Source organism: Ovis aries, chromosome 2, assembly GCF_016772045.2.
Source record: "Ovis aries strain OAR_USU_Benz2616 breed Rambouillet chromosome 2, ARS-UI_Ramb_v3.0, whole genome shotgun sequence".
Classification (NCBI taxonomy): domain Eukaryota; kingdom Metazoa; phylum Chordata; class Mammalia; order Artiodactyla; family Bovidae; genus Ovis; species Ovis aries.
Window position 1 is genome coordinate 55,130,407 of NC_056055.1, and position 22,655 is coordinate 55,153,061.

General features: G+C 42.4%; 1 protein-coding gene and 1 long non-coding RNA gene across 4 annotated transcripts in view; one reads left to right on the plus strand and one right to left on the minus strand.

The window, feature by feature from the left end:
• LOC121818625 (spermatogenesis-associated protein 31D4-like) overlaps positions 1 to 22,655 on the minus strand; it is a 201,702-nt gene that overhangs the window by 85,185 nt on the left and 93,862 nt on the right. Inside the window, exon 4 of one of the 3 annotated variants that reach the window (XR_009599544.1) lies at positions 1,272 to 16,154. The exons of the other annotated variants lie outside the window; for them this stretch is intronic. The gene's annotated coding sequence lies outside the window, so the exon portion shown is untranslated. Of the gene's footprint in view, positions 1 to 1,271; positions 16,155 to 22,655 lie in introns of those variants that run through there. 3 annotated transcript variants of the gene reach the window in all.
• Positions 6,807 to 12,263, plus strand: LOC121818626 (uncharacterized). Its single transcript, XR_006058640.2, has 4 exons — positions 6,807 to 6,875; positions 10,585 to 10,669; positions 11,573 to 11,696; positions 12,154 to 12,263. It is a non-coding gene; the product is annotated as an uncharacterized LOC121818626 (long non-coding RNA).

Consider the following 22,655-nt stretch of genomic DNA (forward strand, 5'->3'; position numbering starts at 1 on the left):
TCTCTAGGAGCTGCAGTCACTTCAAGGTTCAGCTCGGGGAGGACCCACTTACAAGCTTACTCACAGGTACCTTCCCACAGGGCTGGCTCTGCACTTCTCCATGTGGCCTCTCATTCTCCAGGGCCTCCCTGGCAGGACAGCCCAGGTTGGAATGAGCTTGTTTGCTGAAGGGGACCCCTTCCAGGGCCCAAGAGTGCGCTCTTGTCTAACACTCGCAAATGAATTGAGGAGACACATGCACGGCAAAGCTAAAGACTTTGCTGAAAAGGGGCACTAGACGGGACAGCACAGAGTAATGGAACCCAAAAGAATTGCTCTGCCTCAAGGCTGGCGGTCTTAGGTTTTATGGAGGTGGGGTTAGTTTCACACTGTCTGGCCAATCATCGTGCTTGTGCCCATATCTGGTCCAACTCAGGGCCCTTGCAGTGGGGCCCACATGTCCCAGTCAAGATAGATCCAAGGGTGAGGGTTCCTGGGTGGTTGGCAGGGCCAACAGGCTGGTGTCTCCTCCCTCCTTTTGGCCCCACCCTAATTCTTCTGGTCCTTTTTTTGGCAGCCGCTTGTCAGTTCCTTGTTGTTTATTGGGACCTCATTATGAGCCAACTTATGCACATGGTTGGGCTTCCCAGGTGGCACTAGTTGTAAAGAACCTGCCTGCCAACGCAGGAGACTTAAGAGATGCAGGTTTGATCCCTGGGTTGGGAAGATCTCCTGGAGGAGGGCACGGAAGTCCACTCCAGCATTCTTGCCTGGAGAATCCCATGGACAGAGGAGCCGGCAGGCTATGGCCCATGGGGTGGCAAAGAGTCGGGCACGACAGAAGTACTGCAGCATGCCTGCATGCACCTGGTTATTTTCCTGCCTGGCCAGGGTAAGTGGTTTCGCCCTACAGTTCCCTAACATTTACACGGTGGTCAGACTGGATGGAAGGGGTGATGAGGCAGGAAGAGAGAGGAGAAAGCTGAGGAAGAAGAGGAGGGAGGGAAGGAGTGAGAGAAAGAAAGAAGAGGGAGGCAGGACAAGTGAAAGAATATAACCAAGATGGTCACCAGTCATTGTGTGACCTTATTTTAGAATTGACATCCCATTGCTTCTGCCACAGAAATAAGCCTTACTTAGACCAACTCACACTCAAGAGGAGGAAAACAAATGGGTATCATTGACGGCCATTTTAGAGGCTGCTTACCACACCCTGTCAGACTCCACATCATGGGCACACACACAGTTACAGCAGATGAGAAGCCTGACAGAGGGAGAAGGGAAATGGTCCGAGGCACTAGGAAAAGAATTTAATTTCATTTGGGGGATGCATGAAAAGCTTCTTGAAAAAAGAAATATTTGAGCTAGGTCTCAAACAGACTTCAAAAAAAGTCATGTCAGGCAGCTGGGACAGCTAGAGCAAGTAAGTGGTCTGGGAACTGAGCAAGCATCAAAATTACTTGGAGGGCTGGTAAAAGTGCAGATCAGTTCAGTTCAGTTCAGTCGTTCAGTTGTGTCTGACTCTTTGCAACCCCATGGACTGCAGCAGGCCAGGCGTCCCTGTCCATCACCAACCCCCAGGGTTTACCCAGACTCATCTCCACTGAGTCGGTGATGCCATCCAGCCATCTCATCCTCTGTCATCCCCTTCTCCTCCTGCCCTCAATCTTTCCCAGCATCAGGGTCTTTTCCAATGAGCCAGCTCTTTGCATCAGGTGGCCAAAGTATTGGAGTTTCAGCTTCAACATCAGTCCTTCCAATGAACACTCAGGACTGATCTCCTTTAGGATGGACTGGTTGGATCTCCTTGCAGTCCAAGCGACTCTCAAGAGTCTTCTCTAACATCACAGTTCAAAAGCGTCAGTTCTTCAGCGCTCAGTTTTCTTCATAGTCCAACTCTCACATCCATACATGACCACTAGTCAAACCAGAGCCTTGACTAGACAGACCTTTGTTGACAAAGTAACATCTCTGCTTTTCAATATGCTGTCTGCTGCTGCTAAGTCACTTCAGTCGTGTCCGACCCCATAGATGGCAGCCCACCAGGTTCCCCCGTCCCTGGGATTCTCCAGGCAAGAATACTGGAGTGGGTTGCCATTTCCTTCTCCAATGCATGAAAGTGAAAAAGTGAAAGTGAAGTCGCTCAGTCATGTCCGACTCTTTGCGACCCCATGGACTGCAGCCTACCAGGCTCCTCTGTCCATGGCATTTTCCAGGCAAGACTACTGGCTAGATTGGTCATAGCTTTTCTCCCAAGGAGCAAGTATCTTATAATTTCATGGCTGCAGTCACCATTTGCAGTGATTTGGGAGCCCTCCAAAATAAAGTCTCTCACCATTTCCACTGTCCATCTATTTGCCATGAAGTTATGGAACCTGATGCCATGATCTTCATTTTCTGAATGTTGAAACTTAAGCCAACATTTTCACTCTCCTCTTTCACTTTTATCAAGAGGCTCCTTAGTTCTTCACTTTCTGCCACAAGGGTGGTGTCATCTGCATATCTGAGGTTATTGATATTTCTCCCAGCAATCTTGATTCCAGCTTGGGCTTCATCCAGCCCAGTGTTTCTCATGATGTACTCTGCATAGAAGTTAAATAAGCAGGATGGCAATATACAGCCTTGATGTACTCCTTTTCCTATATGGAACCAGTCTGTTGTTCCATGTCCAGTTCTAACTGTTGCTTCCTGACCTGAGTACAGATTTCTCAGGAGGCAGGTCAGGTGGTCTGGTATTCCCAGCTCTTTAAGAATTTTCCTCAGTTTGTTGTGATCCACAAAGCTTTGTTCATAATGATGCTTCCTATGTGCAGTAGGAAGTGCAAATGGCTGAATCCTATTTCCAGTTTCTAATTCAGTAAGTGATGGAGGAGGCTTGGTCATTTGCATTTCAGGTAAGGCTGATGCCCTAGGTCCAGAGACCACACTTCAAGAAACTCTAGCTTGAGTAAGGCTGGGAAGGGAGCCTTTTGGAAAGTAACAAATAGATCTTTTTATTTGTCAATTTGGTCTCATTCAATTAGTTTCAAGATCCTGTAGAATCAGTAGGAATGAAAGGCATTCGCCTTCCAAAGCTATCCACTTTTAGTGCTGGGAGGGATTCAGAGAATATAAAGCCATCATATTACAAATGAGGAAAGTGAGGTTAAGGGATGGGCTCAAACAGATAGTGAGAGTTTTCTTTAAAGTCAAGTGGATTTCTGTAGCTCTCTCATTCAATGGCTCCTGAAAGAAATAGGCTAGAGCCCTCTTCCTTTAGAGTGTGAGTACTTTCTACATGAAAAGAACTAATGAGTTTGTGATCCACTCTCCCAATAGAATACTCACACTCTATAAAATGCATGTGCCCATACTTTGGTACAGAAGGAAGGCTAAAAGAACTCTCTGAACACCTCTGGGTCCATCATTTCTTGGGCAAATGGATAATGTAACTCCTGCCTGACTTCTAGCAATGAGATGCCTTCCCCAACTTCTCCCCTCTCCTAGCCTTTGCAGTCCTTTTTCTTTCACAGGGCCACAGGTGTATGCATTTGGTTGCCAAAACTTCTTAGCAAAACTTGGGTTTGATGTGCTGCTTCTTTTTAAAGTCTAAATAATTAGTTAAAAAAAAAAATCTAGTGCAAACTGGGATGAATCTATCTCAGTTCTTGAAATATACTTTCTTTGGAAAGAGGGTAATGAAACCCTGCAGTTTGTTCCATGTAATGTGTGCACAAAATTAGCTTGGTGCCGTTGTTCTGCTGTCTGAGCTTTTGTTACCTTTTATTTGACTGTACTTAGGGAACAGTACGAAGACATTTAAAAGAAGCCCAAGGGACTCTCATTTCCACATCCAAACATAAGAGTTTTTTTTAATCACTATTCCCCTATACCTTCGACTTCCTTTACTCTTACTCTTCTCTCAGTTTCCAGCCCTCCACCCCACTTTAACATATATTCTTGCTCCAGAAGCAGAAACAAAGAGCCTAAAGGTAACTGAACTGTCACCTCTTTGCACTTGTGGTTTTTGCACTTGCTTCAGCACAGGTGTCTCTTGAACTGTGACATTCTGAGAAGTCCTAAAGCTCATCAACCACATTTCCTCCCAGGAGTTGGACCTGTCCTCAGCTGTAACCCTGAATGAAAAGAATCTACAAAGAGACAGAGGTTAGCCAAAACCTCACAAGAGCTTCAGTCAATCGAACCTGGTCTCTGAGCATGTGTGTAGCTCATGTCTTCTTGCAAAGCTTAGAGGTGAGAATGCTGCTGCTGCTGCTGCTGCAAAGTTGCTTCAGTCGTGTCCGACTCAGTGCAACCCCATAGACGGCAGCCCACCAGGCTCTGCCATCCCTGGGATTCTCCAAGCAAGAACACTGGAGTGGGTTGCCATTTCCTTCTCCAATGCATGAAAATGAAAAGTGAAAGTGAAGTCGCTCAGTCATGTCTGACTCTTCGCGACCCCATGGACTGCAGCCTACCAGGCTCCTCCACCCATGAGATTTTCCAGGCAAGAGTACTGGAGTGGGGTGCCATTGCTTTCTCCGAGAGGTGAGACTAGCAAACTGTAAACCCACTTCATTTGTTGCCTTTACCAATTCAACCACAAATTGCTTCCTCTTCTCCCACTGAGCACCGTTTAATGAGCTCTATCAGGTGTACAATGGAAGCAGTCAACCTCAGAGGCAGAGACAGCACATCTCGTGAGCAAGCACACAGGTCCTACCCTGCCTTTCCCACTTCCCAAGTCTTTGGACTTGACCAAGTTACTTAACATCTCAAGGCCTCGGGTTCCTCCCTTGGACCTTGGTTTCCTCAACTAAAATGGTGGTGATAAAATGGAGTTTAAAGATCATGGCCACTATGTGAAAATTCTCACTATGTGTATACTTTAGTTATCTGATACTAAGCAGGTATTCAATAAACAGTAGTCATGATGAACTGGATAGTAAGTTAAACACACGATTTTTCTCGCAAAGAAGCTCACAGTCTTCATATACATTGTTATTGGGTAAAAAAAAAAATTACAACAAGTCCAAAATGGAGTGGCTTATGCTATATCCCACATCACCAAACCAAGATTTAATTACAGTTTTGGTCCCTCCCAGAGATAGAATCTTAAACTAGTCCATCAGGAATCACCTAAATAACATTAGTGAGGTTACCTGTTATCTGCCTAACATCAGTGAGGTGACCTACCTTGTTGTTGTTCAGTCGCTAAGTCCTATATAACTCTTTCCAACTGCATGGACTGCAGCATGCCAGGCTCCTCTGTCCTCCACTATCTCCTAGAATTTGCTCAGATTCATCCATTGAGTAGGTAATACTATCTAACAACCTCATCCTGACAGACCCCTGACATCCCCTAAAGGAAAGTGGCCTGGCCCCAACCAATCTACTTTTTGTTCCTGCTTCCGTCTGCCTACAAAAGTCTTTCATTGTGTACAGCTCCTTGGAGATCCTTTCTATCTGCTAGATTAGATGCTGCCCATTCCATAACTTCTTGAATAAATTTTTAAAATTTAATTGATTTTGTTTTTTTAACACTGGCTTGATTTGAGTTTTCGTTGGCTCAGAACCACCTCTGAGTATCATATTCTCATTCCAGGTAAACTAGAGAAATCCAGATTTACCAAAACATTACACTCGGGTCAGCCTCTGACATAAAAAACCTGTGTTGCCCTGAAATACCCCATGTGCTTTTCCCAATCAACACCAAGTTGTTAACGACAACATTATTTTCTAAGTCATTAGTAAGGAACTGTCAGAAAGGAATTACTCCTTCTAATTTCTGGGGGTTGATAGGAAAAAAAGAATTAAAAAATGTTGAAGGCTGAAGCATCAGTCACTGATATAAATTCATCTGAAACAAAGATGACTTTAACAAAAAAAATCTGTGCTGCACATAGACAAGGAAAGAAAGACACTTTGGCTGCAAAGTATCACCCCTCCCCCCACCCATCTTCTCTGGGGAGACTCATGCCTCTGCCTGCTGTTCATCAATCAGCCTTGATTTTGATGGTGTGATTTTTAGTCAGCTGCCTCGATCATTTTGGCACAGACAAAAATCCTTTAAAAAATGTTACACTTCATCAAAGTGTATCATGAGACTTCACGGTCATTATCTCAATGGCCGCTCTGATGTGCTACAATTGGCAGAGACACAAACGGTAGGGGGTGTGTGAGAAGAAAGCCAGCATTTCGTGTGGAAAGCTGGCAAGCCTCGCCAAGCTTCTGTCAACAGCTCCGCGGTCTGATCCGATGCACTGAGCGTGCTGATGATGCTCTTGTTTCTGGAGGAAGTAAACAAGAAAATGAATTCCACCGTGCAACACAGCCTCTTTGTATCTTCAAAATGGTGTGACTGGACCGGAGCCAACCGCGTTGAAAGTTTGGCCATTTATGTCATCAAGGCCCCAGTACTGATGGAGGCTTTGATTAGGAGTTGGACCAGCTCTAAGACCCTTCAGGGGCAGCCACGCAGCAAATAAAGGCATTGATTGGTTGTTGGGTCAATCTAGCCATAAGGGTACAGAGCATAGCTCTTTTGAAAAGCCTAATGGATTAGCTACACAACCAGTCCCACTATAGGCCTTATTTTTCAAGTAACTTCAGGACAGTCTTCCAGCTTGGCAGGGAACAAACTCTGCCTCTAGAGCAAGCTTCAGGGCTGTTCTTGTTATCAATAGTGGGCTCCAAGGATTCGACACAGCGGGCTTTACAATTTAATGAAAACAGCTGTTGAAACAACAATTAAGGCAAACAATAGTTTGCCTGGAAAACTATTAATTATGTAAAGTTATGCAGAAAGTGGAAAACGCTTTTATTCAGGGCCTTCTACCGCCACCGAGCCAGGGCTCTCGAGTGTCAGGAAGCGGGGGTGCTGGTAGGAAGCGGCTACACTGCCTGTGGAGTGAAATGTAAGCAGAGTTCCAGGCTGCCAGTTTGCTGCAGAGCAAGTCAAGGGTAAAACATCCAGGCAAAGAATATCAGTTAAACATACATTACCTTGGGTACCGCGGATCTTTTCATAAACTCAGAGCTGTGTTTTCACAGGTTATCTGAAATTCATTTTGAGCCTTGAGATTGGGATCTCTACTTTTACTTTAAAACAAAACAACATATTTCTATCATATGCCTCTTTTGGGGCCTCACCCTGAGGAGTTATTAACAATTACATTATTTTGAAAGTTGTTAGTCAGAAAGGAATCACTCTCCAGGGACTGGTGGAGTTCCTTATCCTTAGGAAAAAGTAGGTTTTCCTTCCATTAGGATGCTCCAACTTGGACTCTCAATCGCTCCCCATCTACCTCCTCGCCTAGAACAGCTCTCCTTCCACTTTCTCTGCTTGCTGGGGCTTTTAAATTCATTGCTTCTCTCTTTGCAATTTCCACCCTTGACTAACAGTGCTGGGAATTGACTTATGGCCCTTCGCCTACCCTGTGTTCCCCACCTCACTTTCCTCCCCATACGGGAATCACCAAGCCAAGAAGTCCCATTAAGAAGGTTATTAACTGTACACATAAACATTGCCTCCTGCCTACAGTTAGATTTATTTCTCATCACTTCCAAGTAACTGGCTTTAACACTCTTTCCAGCACTCCCAACACCTTTTATTTGACTATACTGTTTTAGAAAGGCCTTTGGGAATTTGGTTAATTTCATGCTGAAACTTATTAAGAGGGATTTGACACTCTTTGATAATTCCAATAAACCATTAGTCAAGTCTCACTCCCTTCAGGGAAAGAATGAACACTTTATTAGTCAAAGGCTCTCTATTCTAAACATGTCACCTGAATTTAGTAGGGCATCTGCGCTGCAATGAATGCAATTGACTTTGTGATTGGAAAGAACTTTCCTGGAAACTATAAGAAAGCTGCCATTGGCTATTATCAGTAAGACAGCATCTTTTTTTTTTTTTTCTGAAATTTTCATGAGGTTCACCTGTGTATTTTGAAACAATCCAGTGAATTTGATTTACTAACCCGTGAATGTTAATAAAATAAACAGCACACACACCAATACACACAAACTTTCTCTAAAGTTCTTGGTTTAGTCCTTTCTTCCATCCAGGACAAGAAAGAGAACACACAATAATCTCCTTTCCTTCTACAAATAGTTTAAAAAATCTTGAGAGATCTTTATCTCTAGAAGTCCCCAGAACATAATTGAGTGTGCAAATGAAATTCATTACTAGGGTCACAAACAATAATCCAATTAACATGTATTTGCGTAATGCTCTCAAAATCATTCTAAACCCCAAACCACCTTCATCTTCAAAGCATAACTCAAAACAAGTACCACATCCCAGCATAATCTAGTTCACACTTTTGCACTGGAGAGTACAAAACAGCATCAAGATTGCAAAAGTAATTATTCCAGTTATCCAGATGTGATTTTTCAATCATTCTAAGAAATTTTTTTTAGCAGTTCTTATTCCATGGCACCACTCACAGCTCTCATGCTGGCGCGGGGCTTACATCTCTTCATTATTAATTCAGCTCATGGAGCTTAATTGGACAAGGCTAGAGCGAATTTGACAAACATCACAGCAGCAGAAAAAGCAATCACTCTTTCAAGATGAAAATTTGTTTGATGTCTTACTGTGTAACTCATTTACTCTCCTCAGGAGTCATGTGACCTGAATGTTAATCAGCCATTGATTGGTTTCTCTTCTTGGACAGTCACATGACTCGAATATTAATGGGCTGGCACTCGGTAGCTGTACTGTTAGGCAACCTTGTGATTGGCTGCCAGGTTAAGATACGGAGATAAGTGGGTGCTTGATGAGCACTTGACAGAACTTCACAGAAAATTAAGGCCCTAAAATAGCATGAGAAAGTCTTGTCAAATCAAGCATGATTATCATTGAATGCTTAAGGAATTCATCATCTGCATGAAATTGATACACTTCAGCACCAGCAGGCCCTGTAGTCAGCAGGGACTCATCAGATTTTTATTTATATGTGTTCACCAAATCACATTAATTCTGAGAGCTAAAACATGCTAAGGATGAAGGTTATTTTCTGTTCAATCTAATTTATCTATGACAATAATCATCACTAATAATGTGTCAAATTGGATTGCAGTCATTTTATGCATGCATGCTGATTTGGAAAATAGTGTTAAACCATCCTGCGGTAATTAACAACCGGTAAAGGTATGCCAGGCCTGAAGTAATCAGCATATCTAGATGGAAAATTAAGTTTTATAGAATGGATTTATAGATACATATCCTTATTTAATTCAGAATATAAATTATTCCTGGTAAAAGCCGACATCATTTTTATAATACCATTAAGACCAATAACGATTGAGGGACTTGCATCCCTAATTTGCTCCATCCTTCATTTTTTCCCTCATTTTCTGTGGTTAACTTTCTAATGGGTGTCACTTCCTTCTTGGCAAGTCCTCATTTTAGTTGGGTTTGGTGGAGCTAAGAGATGAATGAATATGCATCGGTTTAAGTGTTAATCATGGATGAAGGACTCGGCATCATACCTCTTAACACACAAGGCTTTATAATTACTGGCGGGGGTGGGGGGTGGAGGGGTGTTGGGAGGTAGGCGTTAGGGAGAATACAAAGGGGGTGGTGGGGAAAGACTTTCGCCTTTTGCTGTTTCTCTATTATTTCTTCTGGCAAAGGGACAATAGGAAATTTTGCAGATTAACTCATAAGAGATTATTGTTTCTTGGGGAATCATTTAAGCCTAAATTGCTTTTGTGGAAATACCTTTTATGGAACAGAAGTTGTGTTGTTGTTGTTTTAAATAACCCCTTGGTTTATGGAGTATGGGGAGTAATGAAATCTTAAAGAAACATTTAAACCCTTTGGTGAGTGTGGCTAAAATGTTTGAGAGAACCATCACACTTCCAAAAGAAGAGCAAAATAAATACAGATAAATTGTTATTTCTTTCCCACCATTGTCCCCAACCCCCATCTTAATCTCCTGAGCGACCAGGACTGCCCTGACTCTCTCCCCCCTCGCTCAGGAGGTCTCTTTATTGATTAAATGAATCTGCTCCAAAGGCTGGCTCCCAGGCTCTTTGATCTAATCCGATCTGATTTTATCCTATCGCTTCAGCAGGACATCAGGGAATTAACAATAAGCAGCTTTACCACAAGTGTTTAATAACTCAACACAATCTCCTTATGGCTCTGAGCTGCTCATGCTCCCATCCAGCCCAGGCAAACAGTGTAACAGATTGGCCATCCGCCCCTGAACCTGAGGAATTTTCATGCACTGTGAAGCTAATCGCTTCAAGTTCCTTCATAAATCACATAAAGCAGATTTTAGCATCTTAACAAATTGAAAAAAAAAAAAACACACACACACAACCAGTAGAGTGGGATGGGGGTGGGGTGGCAGAGAGGACAGGCCCTCCAGCTAAAAGAGGTTGGGAGACTGGCAGGCAGTATTACAGTGGGGGAAGGGGCAGATATAAAATAACTTGCCTTCTGCAATATGTTTCTCATCTCCTTAAATCTGAACATGAATGAAATAATTTGAGCAGCCTCAACCCCAACAATGCTCCAAGCTCACAGTGACCTTATTACTTTTTTTTTCCCTCTGTGATGGAAACGATGTGGTTTCAACAACAGGCCTCGTATTGTTGTTCCTATGACAGCTCTTGAAGTACGCAAGAAGCACACTGTTGAACAAGGATTGTACGTCCTGTGTGATGCAGACAGCTGAGATGTTAGGCTGAAACGGTATGTCCCCTGGCTTTCAAACCAGGGTACACGCATAAAGGGGTGTCTTAAATGATCACTCAATTACAAAATGCCGTTCTTGAAATGCTTTTTTTTCCCCCACTCAGGGCTGTCCAGAAATATATCTCTTTCTGTAAATTGTAGCTGCAGAACGGAGCAATATCTTACTCCTCTCAAAAAGAAAAAAAGCATCATATCACAAGCACAGATAGTAAAGGTGATTCTCTCCTTTTGTCAGGCAGAAATTTTGATTCAAGGGCTCACCCCGATGCCAGCATAGACAGAGCTCGTGAGGAGCTGGGAGGCAAAATGGGCTTGTGAAAGCTGCCAGATTATTAGTGCCATGGGGAAAATATCACTCTAGCAGTAATCTAAAATAAAACATCTTTCAGTTGCTCTATTTAATACCTACCGTACATCAGAATTACCTATAAAAACATGTTTCATAACAGAGAAACAGCCCTAGCTCTCCACCTCGGTCACTGTTCTCTCCATTACCCTGGCAGTTCTGCGATTTCTCGCTACATCAGCAGAGTAACGAAGTACCCTCTAACTGAACATCTGGGGGCAGCAGGAATTTTATGACTCAGGTTCAGGTCAGCTTATCTTTTTCCACATCCCCGGGGCCCAGGGTTCTAACACACTCAGATACAACTGGATGCTTCATTATTGCCTTCCTAAGTAAATGCATCTATTTTTATATACTTCTCCATCCATGGCCATTCATCAGCATTCATACAGATTTTCCCACCATTACATGAGTTCAATATTTTGAGACACCCCCACCCCTGAAAACAATCTACTCCAATTTCATGATCTACTCAATATGGAATGGAACACTAGCATGAATAGTGTTATTTTTTCCTTTTTGGAAATGACTTGTGTTACTTTTTTTTTTTCCAGATAAACTATGTCATAACAGAAAAATCCCTGTGAAGTTCTCCAAAGAACTCTATGCTACTTCCAGACCCTGGAACTATAATTATGCCTTGCATAATTAAACCAGAAAGAACATCCCCTGCCAACTGTAAGCACCCCTGTTTACATCAAAAAGCAATAGCAAAACGTACTCTGGAAGGTTCTGGCCAAAGTAATTGAGTGGGCTGCCTGAGCCTAACGCTGCTTTCTAAATATTGTCCCTGGGTTAGGAACTGGAGGGACAAGGAGGGAGGGAAGCACTAGGAGAATGCGCCAGAGGCCTGTTGACTTTTCCTGCCCGGGAATGATGTCATGGAGTTCAGTGACATTGGGGGCTGGTGTTGACTGAAGTCTCATGGCACATTTCGCCCAGGTGCTTCTACTGGGGAGCTTCAGACTTGTCACTCCATTACGTGTTGGCCTTCCTGTGCTCTGAATCCCTCAACTCACATGAAAAGGTTCAGAGCGTTAGGCCAGGGTGTAGGCACATTCTTGACATCGAGGAGTACAAAGAGGATTCTTCTGCTTGCAGTTCAATCAGTCTTTCTTTGGCGCTTTCTTTGTAGGTTGCTGCAGCTGGAACATGAAAAGAGAGACACAGACAAACAGAGAAAGACAGAGAGACAGAGGAAAAAGAAAAAAATAGCAAGGCACCGAGGAAAAAGGAAAAAAAAACCCAAAACCAAACCAAAGCCACAAACTGAAAAAAACCCTATAAAATAGAAGTGCATTATGTTTTTGTGTATTTTCGAAATGTAGCCAAACTAAACCATTAAATGGGGATTTTGTTTCACAGAGTCTGCAAACTATTCAACGCTAACCCACTACACCAAGAATGTGGTGCCAACCAAAATATGTCAAGATTAGTAGTACTCAATAAAATCTCAAAACCAAATGACATGCAAGCTGTATTTCATGATTAGAGTGCTTCCTTATGTCAAGAACATACATATTAACTTGTTTAAACACAGCGATGGGCTGTCACTCTGTTTGTCAAAAGCAGAGGAAGGAGAATCTAGCGCTTCCCAAACCCACCCAGATGATGCTCCACACTTTCTGTCTTCCTGGCAGACAGCATGGACCCCATCCAATTAATCTCTACATCTGAGATAAGAGGAACTGAAAAGGGAGAAAGAAGGGAGAGAGAGAGGGAGAGAGACCACTTCCCACTTTACCAAGTCAGGCAGTAAAAGCAGGATTTGCAATTGCTCTGCTCAAGGCCCTAATACAGTAGAGAACTGGAATTAAAAGCAAAAATGCTTACTCTTTTCTGTCAAATCACCAAAATTATAAAATACAAGCAACTTGAAGCTTCTTTCTCTTAATCCAGAGAATAAACATTAGCATAAAGCATTAAGGTCTACTGAGGGCTCTATTCCCTCAGTGAATCCTCACCACTCTCCTAGTCATAGACGTATTATTATCCCCATTTTGGGCTTCCCGGGCAGGGCTCGGTGGTAAAGAATCTACCCATCAATGCAGGAGATGCAGGTTCGATCTCTGGGTTGGGAAGATCCTCTGGAGAAGGAAATGGCAACCCACTCCTGTAAGAATGGGTGGAGAATCCCATGGACAGACAAGTCTGGTGGGCCACAGTACATGGGGTCCCAAAGAGTCAGTGACTGAGTGACTGAACATGCAAGTACATATCCTCATTTTACAAAAGAGAGATGCAGTGATATGACCAAGCAGCTACTCCAGAAACAAGGAAAACCAGAGCCTGCTCACACCCCTGTTTCAAGCCACTAATCTAAATGGCAACTACACAAAACACAGTGTCCCTTTCTGCCTCGAAATGTGTGAGTTTGAGCAGGATTCTCAAATGTAGAGGAGTAATTATCTCATTCTCTGACTGTCACCAGCAACAAGCTGCTGTGCGCTTCTACTTGGCAGGAGGATGCAAGGGAAGCTGTTCTCTCATTTACAAAATACAGTAGTAAGATATGTGATTATGTTAGGAACACTTGAGGGGCGCCTTTTGGTTGAAAAGGAAAAACTAGAGCCTGCTTCATTTGTTATTTGGGTGCTTTTTCACTTGTGTGAGCCTGGCAAACCCCCATCGGTGCTGACACAGCCAAAGGGGCTGCTCCTGCCACAGACTGGAAGCTACACCTGCCTCTATCTTCTGCATTCAGCTGTCCCCCTACACCCACACAACCTTGTTCTCAGGGGCCCTCTTAATGCCAGGGTATCGCTGCCACCTTGTACATGCCTTGGGGCAAGGTGGAAGAGAACTGGAATCCAAACCAGTGTCTCCTCTGACATAACCATAGTCTGGTTCCTTCCAGTAAGTCTGCCCTGCACACTGCAACCTGAAGGGGCCAGGGTCACCGAAATGTGGTGGTGATGCCCATTTCTACCCACTCTGATGTCCTCCTTAGCCTGATGAGAAGCCAAGCCTTTCGAGATCTGGGTACTGTCTGACATTCTGGCTTCATTTCCTGATGCTCATTCACATGCACTTGACTCCAGCCATGCTTAACAGATGACTTCTATTATGGGCTGAATTGCATCCCCCTAAACTTTCATATGGGGAAGCCCTAACCCCTTAGTATGTGAGAATGTGACTCATGTATTTAGAGACAGGGCCTTGAAAGAGGTAACTAAGGTAAATGAGGTCATATGAGTGAGCCCTAATCCAACATAACAAGTGGCCTTAAAAGAAAAAGAGATAAGGATACAGAGAAAAGACCATGAGAGGACATAGTGAGAAGGCGCCTGGCAAGCCAAGGAGAGATGCCTCAGAAGAAACCAAACCTGCAGACTTCTGGACTTCAGGCCTCCAGAACTGTGAGCATATTAATTTCTGGGTTTTTTTTAAGCCACCCCATCTGTGGAATCTAGTTATGGCGGCCCTAACTAATAGCTTCTCATTCAAAGCCCTGCTGTGGTCTCTTATATGGCCCTGGAGTCCTGAACTCAGATCCCTCTGCCTGCAATGCGTGTCCATTGACTACTGGCCTCATGGACTCCTCTTCATCTCCAATGTTCAATTCAAATGACAGGTCTCCTCCTTCACGAGGCCTTCCCAAATAACCATGGGCACCCAATAAAGAGCTCATGCGTGATTACACAGAGGCCATGACGTACCTCTGTTATGTGGCATTCTCCCAAACTTATCTCGTGTCTTGTCCCCTAGTAAACAGTGAGTCTCGTGGAAAAAGGACACCCTCTTACTCACTTCCCCAGCCTAGCACAATGCCGATTAGAGAGAGGACATTCAATTAATGTTTGATGAAAGGACAAAGCAGGGAGTGGAAGGAAGCAGCGACAGCGGTAGCAAAAAAAACTAAAGCTTATTGAATATTTACTATGTGCTGGATGTTAGTCTAAATGCTACACTTGTATCAACTAGTTTTATCCTCCCAACAACCCTATGAGGTAAATAATACTGATATCCTTATTTTACTGGTGAGGACCAAGGCATACCAAAATAAGTAACTTGCCCAAGGTCATACACAGCCGGGGATTTAAAACTATCTGGCTTCAGATATATCCAGAATGTCCAGGGACATTCTTCAGAGAATGTCTTTCAAGGAGAACTAAAAGGAGAAAAGCAAGAAGATAGGAAAGGAACAAAAGAAGGAAAGAAATCACCAATTGTGTAAACTTGGGCTAAACACTTAAATTCTTTGGAACTCGGTTTCCTCACCTGCTTATCTCAGGCAAGTCTCAAGTGAGATAACACAGCAGAATACATTCTAATTGCAGAGAGCTGCAGAACTACACAGCCTCTATTTTCAGTAGCCAGAAGTCAATGAAGTAACCCCACAGGCCTTTGACCTGAGAATTTTCAGGTAGAGACTTTCTGCATGGTGGACAATCCTGAAGAGATCAACTCAAGGCAGAGAAAAATGGGGTTGTCAAAGATGAGTGTTGCAAAGAAATTCCACCACCTTTTTCCAGACCTCTAGGACAACTGGTTAGATGAGATGGTTGGATGACATCACCGACTCAATGGACATGAGTTTGGGTAGACTCCGGGAGTTGGTGATGGACAGGGAGGCCTGGCGTGCAACAGTCCATGGAGTCGCAAAGAATCGGACACAACTGAGCGATTGAACTGAACTGAACTGAAGGATGACTATTCCTCCCTGGTAATTCTTTGCCTCCAGGGGCCATGCATTCCAACTGACCTGGTGGTGGAGGGTGGGGGAATGAGTGTGGTGGGGGGGGGGGGGGGGGGGATCTCTCAGGATACCCTACAAAGGTGCTGCCTCTGATTCAGAAACCACAGATTACATCCTTGAGAGGCTTACAGATCAATGTTGTGTTAAAATTTCAGTTTGGTAATTTAGTTTGCTGAACTTAATATTCCGGGATTCTGATGTTACCTGTGGGGTGGAAGAAGTTCCTGTTTTATTTTCAAAATGGACTTTTCCGTTTAGGGTTTGCTTGGTTTTTAAATACTGTCTTCAATGGAGCATCTTCATCTCTTTTTTTCTGTGATTTAGAAATGCACTGAGCATGAAACAAGGACACATAGAACCTGGTAAAGAAGCAGGTTTTGTTGTTCTCCACCTGCAAAAACTCCTCTTCTTTGGCGGTTTTCAGATGACCTACTTACCTAGGCAGGGGAGAAAAATGGTTACAGCTAGGAGGAAATCAACTGTAAACAGAAAGTCTATGTTTATAATCCCCTCCAGAAGAGTCCCCCTTCTCCAGCCACTGTAATCCACCCTGTAGTATCAAGTGAAGGTTCTTGATTATCTCCCTGTGGCATTATGTCTCACCACATAGCTGATAATAAACTGATAGATTATCAAACAAGATTACAGCTTTAGCAAATAAATCATGTTTTGTGTTGAGAGAAAATGCTTACTATCCCTATCTACCTGGCTAAATATTTACATAACACAGGCTTTCTAGGGTCCCTGTTCTTTCAAATCTGATTTTTTAAAAACAAGACAAAGGTTAAGTTAACAAAAAGAGAACATGCTGTGCTTCAACACCAAGCTAAATGCACCTCTGGGAGAAAACAGGTGCTGCCAGAAAAGTAGGAATAAATCCAAGGCCTCAGGGGCTGGTTAGATCAGTGGATACAAGGGATAAAAAACTGAGCTGAATGTGTTAGCACTAAATCACTTCAGTCACGTCTGACTGTTTGTGACCCCGTGGACTGTAACCCATCAGGCTCCTCTGTCCATGGGGATTCTCCACGCAAGAATACTAGAGTGGGTTGCCATGACCTCCTCCAGACGATCTTCCCAACCCAGGGATCAAACCTAGGTCTCCCGCATTGCAGGCAGATTCTTCACCAGGGACGCCCCTAGGAGGAATTCAGATGCCTACTTTAAAGAGAACATAGGGAATTCTCTGGTCCAGTGGTTAAGACTTTACCTTCCAATGGATGGGGTGCCGGTTCGATCCCTGGTCGGGGAGCTAAGATTCTGTATGACTTGCAGCCAAAAAAATCAAAACATAAAACAGAAGCGATACTGTAACAAAGCCAAAAGACTTTAAAAATGACCCTCATTAAGAAATAAAAGAATAAAATAACAAAAGGAACATAAATGAAAGAGAATAGGAATCCAAAGTGTGCTTGCAGCTCTGTGTGTGTGTGTGTGTGTGTGTGTGAAAGAGACAGAGAAAAGGGGAGAAATGGGCTTGTTTGTATAAAGTTTCACACTGGTCTGTTGCTTTCCAAAGCCCTTTCTCCTTCATTGAATATATCCCTCCTTTTGTCTCTCCACAACCCAGTTTCTCCCTGTTTTTCCCAATCTCTCCATTTACAACTGACACAAAGGGAGGCCTAGGAAAAGTTACATGAGTTGCAAAAGGACCCGTTGCAAAAGGACCCGGAAAGCAGGCCTCAGATACAAATTTTCTGATTCCTGATTTCTGATTCCTGATTCCAATTTTCTCTCTACTCCAGGGATGTTCTCCTGAAGGGCAGGAATAGCAGAGATTTTATTTTATTTTTAATGCTTTGTGTAGCCATATTGCCAAATCTGAAGCTGAATTACTATTAGGTTAAGACTTATAGACAGAAATGGATGTAATGTAAAATAGGAAATAAGAATTTTAAAATGCCTATCTTTCAAGAGAGGGAGAAAGTGGCTTGGGAATTGTATACAAGGGTCAGTTTAAATTTGTTACCATGCCAGGGAAGAGGAAAAAGCATGGGTAACCAACCTGACTAGTAGTGGAGCAAGTTATTCCAGATAATCTGACTTCCTTCTCTTAATGACAGATCTCACAAACACAGCAGGGCAATGAGATGGGGCTTTCTGCATGTGAAATTCAGAGAAGCTCTGGGTTTCAGTGTCTTTCACCTGCCACACACAGAACAGCACTGGGCTGACCTTCATTGCAAAGGAATTTCTGTTCAGCAGTCTAGGGAGGTCCACAAAAGCACGAGGGCAAGACTGCTCTGCACTTCTCCCGCCACGCTGTCATGGGGCCTGTCATCTTCCAGGCAAACGGACCGGAGTGATCCTGGAGTGAGAACACTGCCTCTCGGGCACTGCCCAGGGAACCAGTGTTCCACACACACACATTCAGTATATACACCGGTGCTCCACACACATACATGCTACTAATGGAGATTCTCAAGTGACAAAATAATGAACATAACACATAATAAAAATATGATAATATATTTCTCTTTTGTAATGGTACGTCATCTATGAGACTTATCAGATAGAAACTAGTGAAATCATGACTTTTCCCTTTTAAAAATTAGAAATGTGAAAGGAGGTAGAAGTTTTTAAAATACATGGAATATGATAAACAATACATTTCAAATTATCTACAATTTTATATATAAATATCAGCAGTGAAAATACATGTTCCATCCCCCACAATCTTCCTTTCCCCATTTCCAGAAGGATTTTCTCCATAGTGTGTGTCTTTCTAGTTCTTTTTCTACTTTATATATATATTTATTTATATATACATATATGTGCATGCTCAGTAGTATCCAGCTCTTTGCAACCCCATGGACTGTAGCCCACCAGGCTCTTCTGTCCATGGAATTCTCCAGGCAAGAATACCAGAGTGGGTTGCGATTCCCTCCTCCAGGGGGTCTTTCTAACCCAGGGATTGAACTTAGGTCTCCCATATTGCAGGCAGATTCTTCACCATCTGAGCTAGCTAGGGAAGCCCATTCTTGCCTGGAGAATTCAATGGACAGAGGAGCCTGGGAAACTACAGTCTATAGGGTCACAAAGAGTCAGACACAACTGAGTGACTAACACTTTCACTTTTCTTATAAATATTTAAGTATTACATATATTTAAGAATAATTAAACATATATAGTTTATACATAGTTTTTGTCACTTTATTATTATTTGTTAATATTAAATATGAACGAGCTTCTCAGGTTAGTAGACAGAAGTCTACTTCATTCTTTCAATCTTAGCATTCGAGAATATGCACCGCCCATAAATATTAAGTAGGCTCCTACTGATGGACATTTAGCTCATTTCCAGTTTGGGGATAATATAATCAACAATGCCATAAACATTCATGTGTGTGCTATTTTGCGTACATTGTGGAAATGCTGAATTCAAAGAAATGTCTGGTTTTAATTGCAACTTGTTCAGTTGTTAAGTCATGTCTGACTCTGCAACCCCATGGACTGTAGCACACCAGGCTTCCCTGTCCTTCCCTATATCCTGGAGTTTGCTCAAACTCATGTCCATTGAGTCAGTGATGCCATCCAACCATCTCATCATCTGTCACCCTTTTAAACTCTTGCCCTCAATCCTTCCCAGCATCAGGGTCTTTTCCAATGAGTCGACTCTTCACATCAGGTGGCCAAAGGATTGGAGCTTCAGCTTCAGCATCAGTCCTTCTAATGAATATTCAGGACTGCTCTCCTTTAGGATTGACTGGTTTGATCTCCTTGTAGTCCATGGGACTCTCAAGAGTCTTCTCCAGCACCATACTTTGAAAGCATCAAAACCTCAGTGATCAGCCTTCTTTATAGCCCAACTGTCACATCCATACATGACTACTGGAAAAAACCACAGATTTCACTATTTGGACCTGTGTTGGCAAAGTGATATTTGTACTTTTTAATACACTGTCTAGGTTTGTCATAGCTTTTCTTCTAAGGAACAAGTGTCTTTCAATTTCGTGGCTACAGTCAGCATACCCAGTGATTTTGGAGCCCAAGGAAAGAAAATCTATCACTGATTTCACTTTTTCCCCATCTATTTGCCATGAAGTGATGGAACCAGATGCCATGATCTTTGTTTTTTGAATATTGAGTTTTAAGCCAGCTTTTTCACTCTCCTCTTTCACCTTCATCAAGAGGCTCTTTAGTTCCTATTTGCTTTCTGCCATTAAAGTGATATCAAATGCACATCTGAGGTGTAAATATTTCTCCTGGCAATTTTAATTCCAGTTTGTGATTCATCCAGCCCAGCCAGGCAAGTACTGTTGTTCGAATAATTAGCTACTGACAATAGGTAATGCTACAAACAAGCGAAACAGAGCATACCAATGTAGTTCTACTTCTTTAAACTTTGCTGTAAGGACCCTGTAGTTAATACAATAATTCATCACTAGAAATTATCATATTTTATGATTTAATAGCATTTTAAAAAGGAATATCTGTTTACATTGAATTTTACCCTAATCTATATTCTCAGTTACTCTGTTCAATGGAAAACTTAGTCATTGGCATTACAAAACTTAATCCAAAAAATACCATTCACCACATAAACTTCATGGACTACTGTGAAGAAGGAAATGAAATGTCTGAATGACTAGTTTTACACACTGATATCTGTAAGATGACAAATAATATTTTTTCCTCTCTACTTTTCTCACCACCATCTCCTTCCCCTCAAATTTCCTTGTCATTGGAAAGGGAGAGAACTAACTTCACAGAATCATATTCAAACCAAGAAGAACAATTCTTTGTTCATATTTCAAATCTTCTGCAGAAAACGTGTGCTTTTTAGATCACCCACACCATTTCTCACTGGCACAGCCTCTTAAATGACTAACAATATTCAAAATAGTATGTGTAAATCATAGCTGCTAAAAGGCCAAAAAGAAGCAACTGTGTATAACAAAGTTTTATTAGACAAATTAATCAAAGAATGTTATGTGGGTAGTTATCTTTGTCTATAAAAGGGAGGAGGTGAGAGGGACAATGAATTAAGGGGACTCTCTACAGCCATTTGCTGCACATTTGCATACTGTAGAAAACTTTTACACAGAGAAAGTGGTCATACATGATTGTATAATATTTTAAAATAGGACAAATATCACAAACAAACAAAACAGAATGTTAACAATGAAAGGACCATTAGAGATGGTCTAGTCCCAAATCCCTCGGTTGGGGTGAAATTGAAATTTGAGAACATAACTGATACACTCAAGTTGCAGAGAAATTCAGTCTCCAAATCCTAAAAGTGGAAGTGTTAGTCACTTCAGTCATGTCCAGCTCTTTGCAACCGCATGGCCTGTAGCCTGTCAGGCTCCCTCTGTCCATGGAATTTTCCAGGGAAGAATATTGGAGTGGGTAGCTATTCTCTTCTCAAGAGGATCTTCCTAACCCAGGGATCGAACCCAGGTCTCCTGCATTGCAGGCAAATTCTTTACCATTTGAGTCATGAGGTGGGAAGCAGTGCAGAGCTGCTCTGACAACAGGCAGCCTCTCTCGAAAAATACAAGAGAAAGCCAGGGCTTGAAATATGAATTAATCCAGAAACCAAATAGGAAGACTTTTGTTCATATGCTGGAGGAAGTAAAGAAATAGACCCACTATATTCCTATAACCTAGAAATATTATTTTCATGTGCTAGGGACTGAATCCACAAGCAATCTTTCAGTCTGCTCTCTGGCAGAATCCAAAAAGCGTGAGTTGCAGGGGGAACCAAAAGAGATGAAAAAGATGTAAGGATGTGAGCACAAATGATTCTGGTAAATGTAATGACTTCTCTTCATGTGCCCGTACTCTCCTAAGATAAAAATCAAAATGGTATCTTACAGAACAATAACATAATACCCTCAAACTATAAATACCAAAGTTAAACGAAGTTTAAGTTTCACATTTACTGAAAGTCTACATAAACTCCTTGATAATTAATCTCCGAAATGTATAACTCTGCTTCAGATACGGGCACATAAATTATAATAAAGAACGTTGGTATGCAATTTGATTCGAAGTGCTTTTTAGTAAAGTACATAATGATGCATGCTGAGGAGATGCAGGTATATTTAATTGGATATCATTAAAATAATGATGTGTGTTTAAAATAATGATATATTAAAAAATTTTAAATGTAAGTGACTGAAGAACATGTAATAAAAAGTCAAAGCAGTAACTACTTTTTGATTACCTGATTATTCACAGAGCTAATACCTTTCACTGTAACAAGTAACACAGTAATGCTGTAATAATGTCACGCTGGAGGGACCCAGGGAGCCCTGCTGACAACGTGGGCCTTTGCTTCCCGCACTGCAGAGTGTACTTCCAGGCCTCTTCTTATGCCAACTTCCTTCATCAAAAAGGATTTCTTCCAAGAAAGGTATAATTGATCATTGGTAAAGCTGGAAAATGGGTTCATAAGGGTCGGTGTATCTCTCCTCTTCTATTTATTTAATCTGCATTGGGTCTCAGCTGTGGCACGTGGGCTCTTCACTGGGTCATGTGGGATCTCTTGCTGTGGTGTAAGAGCTCTCTGTTTGTGACATGTGGGCTCAACTGCTACGCAGCATGTGGGATCTTAGTTTCCGGACCAGGGATCAAACCTGCATCCCCTGCATCGCAAAGTGGGTTCCTAACCTCCGGACTGCTAGGGAAGTCCTTTCTGAGTATATTTGAAATGCTAATTAATGGGGGAAAAAGAAGTTTCTACATTGGAATATAGGTTCTATAATGTTTGATAATTTTGTTCCTTTCCTGATGCAAAGGACATCGCTTATTAATGTGTCTGTGCATATACTGGTTCTTCTGCATGAACTCTTACCCCTGGTTAAATAAGGCCATCCATAAACATGGATGCCTGTCATTTCGGCGTCTCCCACTTTGAGTTACTCTTTGGTCGCCTTCCTTGGTCACCGTGTTTCCTGCATCAGCTTGAACCAGTGAGTCACATGTGCCTC